We start from the raw sequence: 12,538 nt of genomic DNA, 5'->3' as shown, positions 1-12,538 counted from the left end.
GGTTTATTCACGCTGTACCACACCACCAACTCCTCTCTCCTCTTATAACGTGACATAATTTCCTCACGACCCCCAAGAAATGCGAATATTGATAATCTATCATTACAAGTATTGGAAGCCAAATGCCGCAAGGCAAAGGTCTTAACCTTTTCAATACCGACATCAAGTTTCAAAATTCTCCAGTTTCGCCATCTTTCGATCGATTTTGATGATTTGTTTTAGTAAAAATCACAAATCAGTTATAAATTTGATTCATGCATTGCAAGCACCATCAAAATTGGTTCCGGATTTAGATTCAAGTTTGGTGGGGTACCTAGGGTACCGTAATTTCGAGTGAAATTGATCACTTTTCACTGTTTTCCATGTCTGTTTTCTATGATGTTGCCAATACCAAAACAACTTAATGCAAGAAAACAAGTATGACAGTGAGCCTCATTGATTCATATACTCAAATTTTCATACAGTTGTGATTTTAGTGCTGAAAATCGTCTCTAAAATAAAAAATCAAGGAATTCCATTTCGGGGTGAACTTGATCATCTGTCAAAACTATTATTGTTGGTTTTGAAAACAACTTTACTTATTTAATTTGAGCCTCCTGAATCCAAATATGCTTGCCAAATTCTTAACAATGCATAATTTATGAAAATAATAAACACTTAATTTTCAACAATACCGCAGAAAACGCCTATATGTAGGCAATTTCTGAAGGAATCTTCTGATATCAATAAAAAATTCAATTATTACAAGAAAATGAACAAATTGGTACGAATTTTGATGATAAAATTCGTTTTGGGGATATATTTCAAGCATCCTTACAAATTTTGAGGTTGACACCATGTCCAAGTCCTTGCATAAAACTATAAGTTTATTGATGTCTGCCAATACCACACAGAACACGATTATGGAATTTTCAATTATTTTCATAGAAATAAATATTCCTTAACACAAAAAGCTTCACAACATGCAATTCGACAATAGTTAAGACAAACAACGTTCATTTACATAGGTTGCATTGATTTCTGTGCTCTATTAGAGGGAAATAAAATCGTGTGACACAGTGATCAATTTCACCCTACTGATCAATTTTACCCAAATTTACGGTATTTCACAATAAAAAAGTGCAACAATTTTTTTTCAATTTTCGCACATCTAGATCTCGAGAAAAAAAAAAGCTAAACATTAAATTTAGCTCATTGAAAGACGGATTGTCTGAACGAACATGGGTGAACTTGTCAATCTTATTTGCGATTCCTCTATGCTATGTAGTCCAGGTTCAAAACTTTTTTTTCGAAATTTTCAAATATTTTATAAAATACTCTCGACGCTTAAAATTCAGTGAAAATGTGATTTTGTAGTCAGTTTTAAACAAAGAATCTGAAAATGAGATAATATCAACAATCCTTATTTCTTCCAGAAATTCCTTCACAGATTTTGGAATAGGATCATTTCTCCAGTATTTCCTCTACAAAATAATAGAAATACCTTCAGTATTTTCTACAAGGTTCACTCTAAAAGTTTGCATTCATCCAGACTTGATCCCTCCAAGGAATTAATTCACAGTTTATGCAAGGCTTTTCCAGAAAATTTATTAAGAACTTCTAAATTACCCCAACAGGCAATCCTGGTTAAGTTGCTGTCGCAATGTCTCTTGGAGTTTATTACTTTTGCAGTTCTTTTAAATTTATATTGATTGATTTCTTAGGTATGTGTTGATGGATTTTTTAAAATTTAATTTAATTCAATACTTCAGCAAATACTAAAGGCCGGTTTGCTACTGACAAGAAAAGGAATCGCCTATCTCGATGCGTGGAAAATTTCTCCCAAGAAATGGTCAAGACAATCACTTTTTTCTGATCGCAGTACGCAGTAGAAAAGAAATGTCACTTCTAAGGGGGCTCTCTGTAAGAAATTTCTTGACCCTTTCAGTCAAGGAATTTCTTTACTTTTCTTAAGCGAAACAGCATACTTAGTTTAAAGCAAATATTCTAGTGATTCCTCTGTTCTACTTATTTTTCTTCTTCTTTCTTGCGTTGTGTTCCAACTGGGAAAAAGTCTGCTTCTCAGTTTAGTGTTTTCATGATCACTGATCGACTTGTGTCCCCAATCACATTCATTCAAGCCACAAAGCATAAGTACAGCAAAAAAATGAATATCATTATTCCATGTTTTATGGTCCTATATCAGCATATCCACATGATTAAAAAAATTGTAAGGCGTTTCTAAAAATCAAATTAATTTTGGACTCTTCTCAATATTTTTGAGATTGTTTTAAATGTTTGTAACTGCTTTTCGACCCACTTCTTAGTTGCTACATTTAAATTAAATCCACTCATTGCCTTGTGTGAGTGTCAGATATGTTGAAATGAAACCTTATAAAGTTATTAAGAAGATTTCAAACAAACAGAAAAGAGTTTTACCAGAACATGTAAGGATTCCGCTGAGCAAGAGGTTTTAACGCTGGTAGAGGATTGAAAAAGACGTTTTTATGCCTATTGTCAAATTTCTAGCTTTTGACAAAAAAAAAAAAACTTAAACGTGTATTCCGCGGAACAAATTCAAAAATTTCGTTTCGTTTCGAAAAATTCCGTGAGATATTTGATTTCGTATCGAGTTACACGAAACATTTTTAAATTTCGTTTCGTTTCGTCATTATCAGCGCAAAATATTCCGCGTATCGTTTCGTTTCGTATCGACATGGAAAAAATCCATATCGCATACCCTTATTTGACTACAGTGGCCACTTTTGTGACCACCGGATATCCCTGAAGGAGGCTGTGATGTCTTCAATGACAGATTCCTCCGGGAAATTCCGGTGGTCCCAAAAGTGATAGGTTCCTTAGGGAACTATAGGAGGTCCCCAAAGTGGCCATTCTAGTTAAATATCCATTTTCGGTCTAAAGTTGACCTATTCATGACTAAACATGAAGAATGAGCCGTTGCACGATGAGTATTGGAGCTCAATTCCAATTGTCCCTAATCATAGGTTCCCTAGGGGACACCCGGTAGTCCCAAAAGTGGCCAATTCAATTAAATTCCCATTTTGAGTCTACAGTTATTTTATTTACGACAAGGCATGAAGAAAGAGCCGTCGCATGATATGTTTTGGTGTAAAAACAGAAATGTCCCCAATGACAAGCTCCTCCGGGAAATTCCGGTAGTCCCAAAATTGGCCACTGTAGTCAATTATCCATTTTAGGTCTACAATAGCCCTATTTAGCACGAGACATGAAAAATGAACTGTCGCACGATATGTATTGGAGTTCAATTTCAATTGTCCCTAATTATAGGTTCCCTCGGGGACATCCGGTGGTCCCGGAAGTAGTCACTGTAGTCAACTATCCATTTTGAGTCTACAGTTGCCCTATTTACGACAAGACATGAAGAATGAGCCGTCGCATGATATGGGGCACTGGGCGGCGCCATGAGTGGCCAAATCTGTACAAGACTCATTTTCAACTTATAATAGGGTATTTTATGATAAGCTAGGGAGAAAACAATATTGCGCGACATATTTTGAGTGAATAAATTGTTTGATCCCAATTCGGATCCACTACCGGCACCGATTCCGGGGAAATGGTCATATATTGGTTGTTTCTGGACCAATATTAATACTTGGCGCACCAATCGCTTCAGAATTAGATCTTCTATCTTCATGTGTAGTAAAATTTTGATTTTTTAGCCGAGGCCTTTGCTTTGCTTTTTAATTTTACTGCATAAGACATGCTTCCGGAAATCCGGATTATCACCGGTATCCGGTGGTCATAGTTCATCTCCGTAGATGCAGCTCAAAACTAGATTAGTTGACCCGTCCATTACTTCTTAAAGAATTGGAATCGGTCAATTTTTGTCAAAGTTACAGCATTCCAAAGTTGGCCCAATTTTTGCCTGTCCCTGTTATTTTGACAACCCCCTGTATATCAAATATTCCATCATTTGCGATACTTTAAAAATGGGCAGGGTACAAAAAAGGGGGGAGGGCTCCCTGCAAATCTTATTACAACTCTTCATATTGTATTTAAAGTTGAAAACATTATATGGCACATGAATTCCCCTGTCCTGAATATAAAACACTGTGTCGGTTTATTGATTAGATTAGATTTTTAAATAAAAAATGCAAAAAGTTCAAGTATATTTTAAAAATGACCTGGGGCAGACACGAACATTCTGAAAACGCCATTAATTTTGTTTATTTTTATACTTTCAAGCCCGGGGTGTCCGGTCTCTGTGCATTCATATCGACTTTTTTTGTCGAACAGTGTAATACTAGACAAGAGCTTATCACGCACTTTGACTATTTGAAATGGATTCAATTGTATGTTACGAACATTTTTCCAGAAAAATGCGTGAGTTGTCAATCACGCAACTCAGCAGTCAATAACCCGGGTAGAGGTGAATAACAAAATAATGGTAAAATAAGAACAAATTTTGCAATCATATCTAGTTTAACCATTATTATGTTATTAATATATGACATTAAATATCTCATCAATAGCAAAACATACAATTATAGCAAAATTTGTCATTTGTCTGTTATTCTTGAAAGTCATGTAATAACTAATCAATAACAAAATATACTATCATGGTGAAGTTTGTTATTTGTGCAAAAATACTAAGAAAACATTAAATATCTAAAGAATAACCAACATCACCATCACAATAAAATATGAAATTATTTTGATATTTGAAGACTTTATTTAAATAATTCATGAGAACAAACTAATATCAAATTTTGCCATAATAGCTCATTTTACTATTCGTATGTATTTATTGAAGATTTAAAAAGCAAATGATTTTTGCAGGAAAGCAAAAAGTTTATTTTTTAGTCATGCTAAAATTACCATTACTTTGATCTACTCGTGAATAGCTTATTTAGCTATTATTTTGTTATCAATATCTAAATAATAACATATTTTGTTATTTACGGTTGCCTATATTTTTGCTATTATTTTGTTATTACAAAGACAAAATATGATATTATTTAGTTTTTATACCATACAAACTTTGTTATTATTTTTGTTATTTTATCTCTTATTTCAAACAAACAAAGAACAAATTTTGCTATTCAAACATTTTATTTTAATGATGAATTTTGTTATTCTACTCTACCCGGGAAATCATGGAATAGTTGGCTCATCTGTTTGACTCATTGGGTGGCATGTATAAAAAGCGTTGAACTTTACTACATGTAGTATCTACTCAAAAACAAAATCCACAAAGTTTACTACACTTTTGGTATGAATAAAAGGCCTTTCGAACACATGCAGTACATACTGCTTTCGAACATGAGCTTTTACTACGTACGGGTAGCAGTGATTGATGCTGCGCGTAAAGAAAAATCTATTCAGAGTGACGCTTAAAATTAATACAATTATGCATATGAAGGAAATGCATGGAATCTAATCGATTACGCGACAATTTGCACAAATTCATAAAGGAGCTGTAATTTGACAAGATTTGTAGTGTATTCTGCGATTAGTCTGGTATTCTCTTTATGTGAATGATTTTATGATGATGGTACATCAAAGAATTTTCTGGGTAGTTTTCAGCCTTCGCCAACGCCAGAGTTTGACGAACTTTTGAATTTTTGCTATCAAACTAGAAACCACATATGTCCTAGCACCACCACCAGTACTAAGATACTGGTGAAATTGCGGTAGAAATTTGAGGCTCGTCGTGTGTTTTCTTAATGGCATGTTGAATTCCGGAAATTCTAAGTGTTTCTGTGATATTCTCGTTATTTTGGTGGGTTTCTTGATAGTATCCTTCTAGAATGTAGAATGTTTTAGGTACAATAATGTAGAATGATTTTTATGAGAATTGCAGTGACTCCGATGGTAGTCATTAGAATTCAATGAGGATCTCCTCTAAAACACCAGGGTTCCCTTTGAATTATTAAAATACTTATCGATTTCATCAAACCATTGGAATCTAGAAAATATTTATCGACATTCAAAAGGTTTATATTAAAGCTTTGCTACAAAATTCCAACCTCAGAATTCCTAAGCAAAACTCAAAATACCTTCCGAAGTATCAAAACTCATATCGTTTTCCCATGAGCTTTACTCAAAAGTAAATTATTCCATTTAATTCCGCAATCTCAAAGCATGTGTAGCAACCTCTGAAGCTAACTACCAGTAGCTTTGTAGTAAATGCTACCTTTGTTCGAAAGGTGTAGAAAGGAAAATGACACAAACATGTTCCACTCGTGTTCCACATGTAGCGTTTACCACCGAGAATGTAGTAAACTTAGTTTTACTACATTTTATTCATACCGCCCAATGTCTTATATTTCCACAGTTTACTAACATAAAGCACTGATTTCTTTTTAACTGGTATGATTTTAATAATCCTTTCCAAAGTAAACAACAACATTTCATCCGCTTTTGCAGGCTATAATATAGTTATATTAAAACTGAATCTTGAGTGTGATTGAGTGATATTGCACGAAAAACTCAAGCATGAAATTTTCAAAGCAGATCTTTTAAGAAGAAGAATATCTTAATCTCTCGCGGGAGAGCTCATTGATTTAAATTTAAGTGTGAGTCGGTCAACACTGATTTGAGCTCTGACCTTCAAAATCAATGATTTTTTATTGAATATTCATAATGTGAAAGTTATGGGGCCTTCCTTAGCCGAGTGGTTAAAAAACCTCGGCTACAAAGCAAAGCTATACTGAAGGTGTCTAAGTGCAATTCTCGGTCGGTCCAAGTTCTTTTCGTAATGGAAATTTCCTTGACTTCCTGGGAAATGTGTTAAAATCTTTAAACGCGTTTTTCTCGATTGCATATTTTGGAACATGGGATAATTATGCGTATGACGGCAGTAAAGTCCTAACATAGATTTTGCACAGCAAACCTGAAACCGAAAGTTGTAGAAAATAGAAATTCCTAGAAATGTATGATTTGTGAACAAAAATACTGCAATACATCTTCGAACTTAGGGGCTTCAGGAAAGCTGAACGATGTTCTTTCAACAAAATGTTTTGATAACAAAGAGCAAAAATGCACTTGATAAAATCAATAATCGTAGAAAAAAATTGAATTTCTAATGAAACACGGGGGTTTGAGAATAAAAACTTGATTTTTTCTACGAATTCTATATGATGTACAAATTTAATCATGAAGTTCAGCAAAATAAAAACAGAGATTAAGTATTTTATTGTAAGACAAAAAAATGTTGATTCCAAAAAAGTGGTGTTTTTGAGAATAAACACTTATTTTTCTCATAAATTGTACGTTATTATTCTAATTTAATAATTTTTCTAAAAAAAATACTATGAAATATATACAAATTGGCCCTCAAATTAGTTACCCTAAGTGATGTTCGTCTTATTAATTCATACTTCAATGCCAGATAGAAGGTTAAATTTGTAATGGTGGAACAAATATATTAGTTTCTATGAACACACGGAATTTTGTGGAAATAAGCAACTGATTCTTTGTCAAATACCTTTTGTGATGCACAAATTCGGAGGGTTTGATGAAGCTATGGTTCAGTGAAGTTTATGAAACTGTTGTACTTTATAATAAATGCAAGATTTTCTGGAGGAATTATTGGATTATATAAAAATTAAGGGTATCAATGAGCTAATCAAAGTCCATTCTCAAGATTTTAAGCATAAACTTGTATGAGTGTAGAGCATGATTCCATTCTTGGCACTTTTGACACAATAAGGCGGTGGATTTTATTTAAAAGCTACCGAGATCATATTTTACTACAATATACATCGTACTGAAATGCTTTTTATTGCAAAGTTTCAGACAATTAAGCCGAGAAAACACCTCCATGCCGTCATTTACAATATTAGGAAATGTAGAAAATCCATTAGTTTATGAAATTTTACTGTTTTTTAACTTTTTCACAAAAGCTTTACGTTTTTTTCCAAAATTCCGAAATACGTTCGAAATCAAAATCCAGAAAATCCATTACAATCGATCAAAGTTTATGAGACAAACAAAAATTTGTCGACAAAATTTGTATAGTACATATAATTCAGTTTCATCTCTTAAGGCCATCTCTAGCAAAAAAATTGTAACTCTTATTAGGATATGTTGCTCTCCTGATGATGCTCTAACAGTGCGATGCAAATCATATTTAGCTACTGAAATTGTTCAGATCTTTTTTTTTTCTTATAGATTAAGAATTTTAGTGCTTTATTAGTTATTAATCACTTAAAAAATGAACTGTGTCTCATTCAAGGAAGAAGAGAATTTGCTGCGGTAGCTGAAAAGGGGATGGCATCACGATATAGCTGACCCATACTGAGTTTTGATCATGAATTCACACTGTGTATTTTCACCAGTGCCTCGGGCAGTTGTCATATCAAACATATTTTGCTGATTGATTCCGGAAACTGTTTGTGCAGTTCAACTTTTTTTGGTAGTGCATGAACAGATTCTGAGGGCTTCTTTGGCCGAGTGGTTAGAGTCCGGGGATACAAAGCACAACCATGCTTAAGGTGTCTGGGTTTGATTCTTGGTCGGTCCAGGATCTTTTCGTAATGTAAATTTCCTTGACGTCCCTGGGCAAAGAGTATTATCGTACTTGTCACACGGTATACGAATGCGAAAATGGTAACTTTGGCAAAGAAAGCTCTCAGTTAATAACTGTTGAAGTGCTAATCGAACACTAGGCTGAGAAGCAGGCTCTATCCCAGTGAGGACGAAGAAAGGACCAAGAAGAAGAAGATAAACAGATCCTCCAATATTTTTTTTTAGTCCGAATTATGGTACGTTTTAAGCGTTGTAAATTTCAAAAGGTTATAAACATAAGATGTGCTAATCAACCTTTTTCTCTGACATGAAAAATACAAAGTCAAAGACTTGTCACGGTAAAGTCCCATTAAACGAAGCAATGGCTATTCTAAAATGCATGCATTTTAAAAGGTTTTTCAGATACGGCTCATTGGGCCTTTCGAAATCCATCCCATTTGGATCTTTCATCCCGTCAGTTACCTGTCAACTGCAGACTGCTATCCGGGGTTTTGTACATTCAATCAAATCGAAGTGAAAATTTCATTTAATTGAACAGTCAGCCTACAGCAAACACCAACACAAAGACCATTTTCTCGGAAGTCAATCCGATATGGTAGAGTGTATGACGAAGCGTTGAATGCATTTTCCTCGCTTCATTTTCCAGAGTATAGTATGATATCAATTTGATTACTCGGGTGGATGATGACAGACGATTATATTATATTTTCCAGAGTCAGAATAGGTTTCAAATTATGATTTCGATTAAAACTCGATACCTGAGTTCTATTGAGTTTTGACCAAGTTTTGTTGTTGTACTCTGCTCGGGTAGGTTGCCGTAGGCAAAAGCGGTACAGTTTCCCGGATGCAGAATAATACCAAACATGCACCAGTGATTTCTATAAATTTGCTTCGATGGAAATTTACACATTCACTCTCGCAACACAAACATGGCACATATTTTTTGTTCCGAGAAAATGAGAGACATGAGATTTGCCTATCATATAGAACTAAAGTGGCCTCACGAGGTTCAGGAAACAATTTTGCTAAATCCCTTAATCAACATTGAGATCGAATTGGCAAATAAAACAGTATAATTTGGACGAAAATTATTATTCAGAGCCTGACCTTTCGATTCGAGACGGATGATTTTCCTTCTTTATGGCCGAATATCTCTTGCTAAGTGATATACTTCATAAATTGTAATATAACTTAACGGCTATGGAGAATGCAAACGGAAAATAAAAATGAATCTGGCTCTGAAAAAGTTGTTTCCAAAAAAAACATGTCCTGATTCGTCTCGGAAGGGATTAAACCAATAAGGAAAATTAATTGTTGAGCAATCAGAACCTTTAAATCACCAATTGTTTCCACTTTTTTCAAGAATTTCCATGAACATACCTTCAAGCATTGCTTAGGCAAGGATTTCTCAAGGAATTCCACGAGGGATTCCTTCAAGTGATTATTTTTTTGATTCCTCCAAGAATTTCTCAATTACCCAAAAAAAATCTCAATTTACTTAATGGCGTTTCTTTATAATGTTGACGGAGTTCCTCTGATAATTGATTCTGTCTAAGATAATTCTCGTTTTTCCAAATTTTGAAAAGTTTATACAGCAATTTCTACAAGAAAAGACACCCTCAGAAGTTTTTTTTTAAAGGGATTCATTTAAAAAATTCTTTTGGATTTAGTCATATGAAAGTTGTGTCTTACTTGTCTATTACAAAGCAAGATATTTCGGACTAACTACTGACTCTTCGGACTAACTACTGACAAGGTTGATGCGTCATCCAACAACGAAAGCCGTCCTGGCCACGTCCTTACTAAAGCTGAGTCATAAGAACAAATAATTAGTTGAATGCCTAACAGAGCTGCTGAAAGCTCCAAATACTCTTATACACATCACGGGAAGTTGGAATTTTTATATGGGGAATTTCTCAAGAAAATCTCGTTGCACTTTATGAAGGTTTTTTTTCTCAAATTCACGGTAAAACTCATTATGATGGGACACTTTAGAAAAATCCGGAGTACCTAGAAGAGTTCTTTGTGGAATCTCTATAAGAATCTTGAGATATTTTCCGGGGGGAATCGGTGTCGGATTACTTCTAGAGAGATGTCTGAACATATTAAGAAGTTATTTCTGGAAGAAACATTGAAGGAACTTATTTTAGAGAATTTTGTTGATGAATAGTATTCGTAGTATAATTTGTTTTATCCTACAGTCGTGTACAATACAGAACTTTAGCCGCAAAATATTTAAAACCCTTAAATCAACAAGTATGGAAAGCATTTTTGTGTATCTTTGAAAGGTTAGTTATCGATCTTGGTCACACAAATCAGGTATTGAAAATCTTTGAAGTGGGCTTAAAATACCCTCTAGTTTTCGTAGGGCAGAATCTGAAAATATTATTAATCAAAACGCCCTCGGCACTAATCTCAATGCGGTGACAGATGCCATCGGCATTAAATCATACCTGGCGCAGCGATTGAACTCCTGCTGGTGGCCAATTGACGTATTTCTCCATGTAGTTACCCCTATGGCTCTCAGATGAATGTCATTAAATTTCTTTCAACTGCAGCACGCCGGCTGTCGTATGCAGAAACGAAAGATGATCAATCCACCTGAATTGAATAAGTCGAGTTCTATTGGAATTTTTTTCTAAAAATTTTTGACTAGTTTCTTGGTATTTGGTGCAAATGTCTCTACGATTTAAACAAATATATTACATATTGTGATAATACTGAACTGCCCATAACTGCATAACAGTCACATTCGACATTTTTGACAAATTGGAGTTAATACCGGGGAGAGTCATCAAATGATAAATACTTTCGATCAACTTACTGAAATCTGTGAGTTTGGTCTAGAAAATTCGAAAAAATACCAAGTTGTTTTAACCGCATAACAGTCACATTGAGATTATAAATGAGCCTCGTAATGAAATAGCAATGAAATTTCTATCAGTATTATTTTCTGATTATTCACCTAGTACGCGATATGAGTTGTAAATAATATCAACCTAAAATAGGCACTTTTGAGTTCCTGGTAATTTTTAGAAATTTTAGTTTCCTCTCATACTGCCATAAATTGCACACTTGGTATTCCATTTACTCAATGCCTACTTTTGTCAAATGTTACAAATATGCAGTTATGGGCAGTGAAGGTTAATTTGACAATTAACAACTCAAATCTTCTTAATTAGAGGCAAATTCGCCAATAGCGAAAAGCCACTATAATAAAGATAATAATAATTATTACTATTATCAAAATTGTCAGGATTAATATGCCATCAAACTTTGTCTATCAAACTCAAACTATTAACCTCAAGAAAATGCAATTATACGACAAGTTTTGTAAATGTAAGAGATTCATTCTTATAACGGATAGATAAAAAACCCTTACTAGTTGAAATCGTCATTTCAAAACAGAAGATCTCAGGATTAATAAGATAAAGTAAACACACTTGCATCATCTTTAGACTGTGATACCCATAACCTGTCAAGTGCAGGGAAAAGTAACAATCGGTATAAATCTTTCTACAGTGAAAATGCTTCCAAAGATGCACTGAAATGTTACACTCTAAGACCCATTTGAATCATAGCAAGTTCATTCCATTCAATAGCTATCGGTATATGCACGGATTCTATTTTTCACCTGACTGCAAAATCGAATTCAAAGTCTTGGAGAACGAAAGTACCCTGCCTATACGTATGTAGGTTAAACCACGTCAGAAAAATACACATTACACCGCCGCCACACGAACAAATTTATGTGACTAACATTTCTGTTTGGCACGGGCTGCCTCTTTTAGCTGGGCTACTGCCAACAGCAATATTCCATCTATTTTTCCTTGGGAAGAATTCATCGAACTTTGGCACTATTTTCCTACGAGATTGTTGCCCCTGCTGGCAAATCCCGATTTAATTGATTCTGCCTAAACAGATTATCGAGCAGCCAGCGTAGAGTGTGCACGCGACGGATAAGATGAATTACTGCAGTCACCACCACCGTCTGTCTCATTTAGCAAATCGTCTGGAGATCGATCCTCCTCAGCTGCCTTTCGAG

Source organism: Aedes aegypti, chromosome 2 (assembly GCF_002204515.2).
Source record: "Aedes aegypti strain LVP_AGWG chromosome 2, AaegL5.0 Primary Assembly, whole genome shotgun sequence".
NCBI lineage: Eukaryota > Metazoa > Arthropoda > Insecta > Diptera > Culicidae > Aedes > Aedes aegypti.
The sequence above is the reverse complement of the archived record's forward strand: the minus strand, read 5'-3'. Positions refer to the sequence as shown.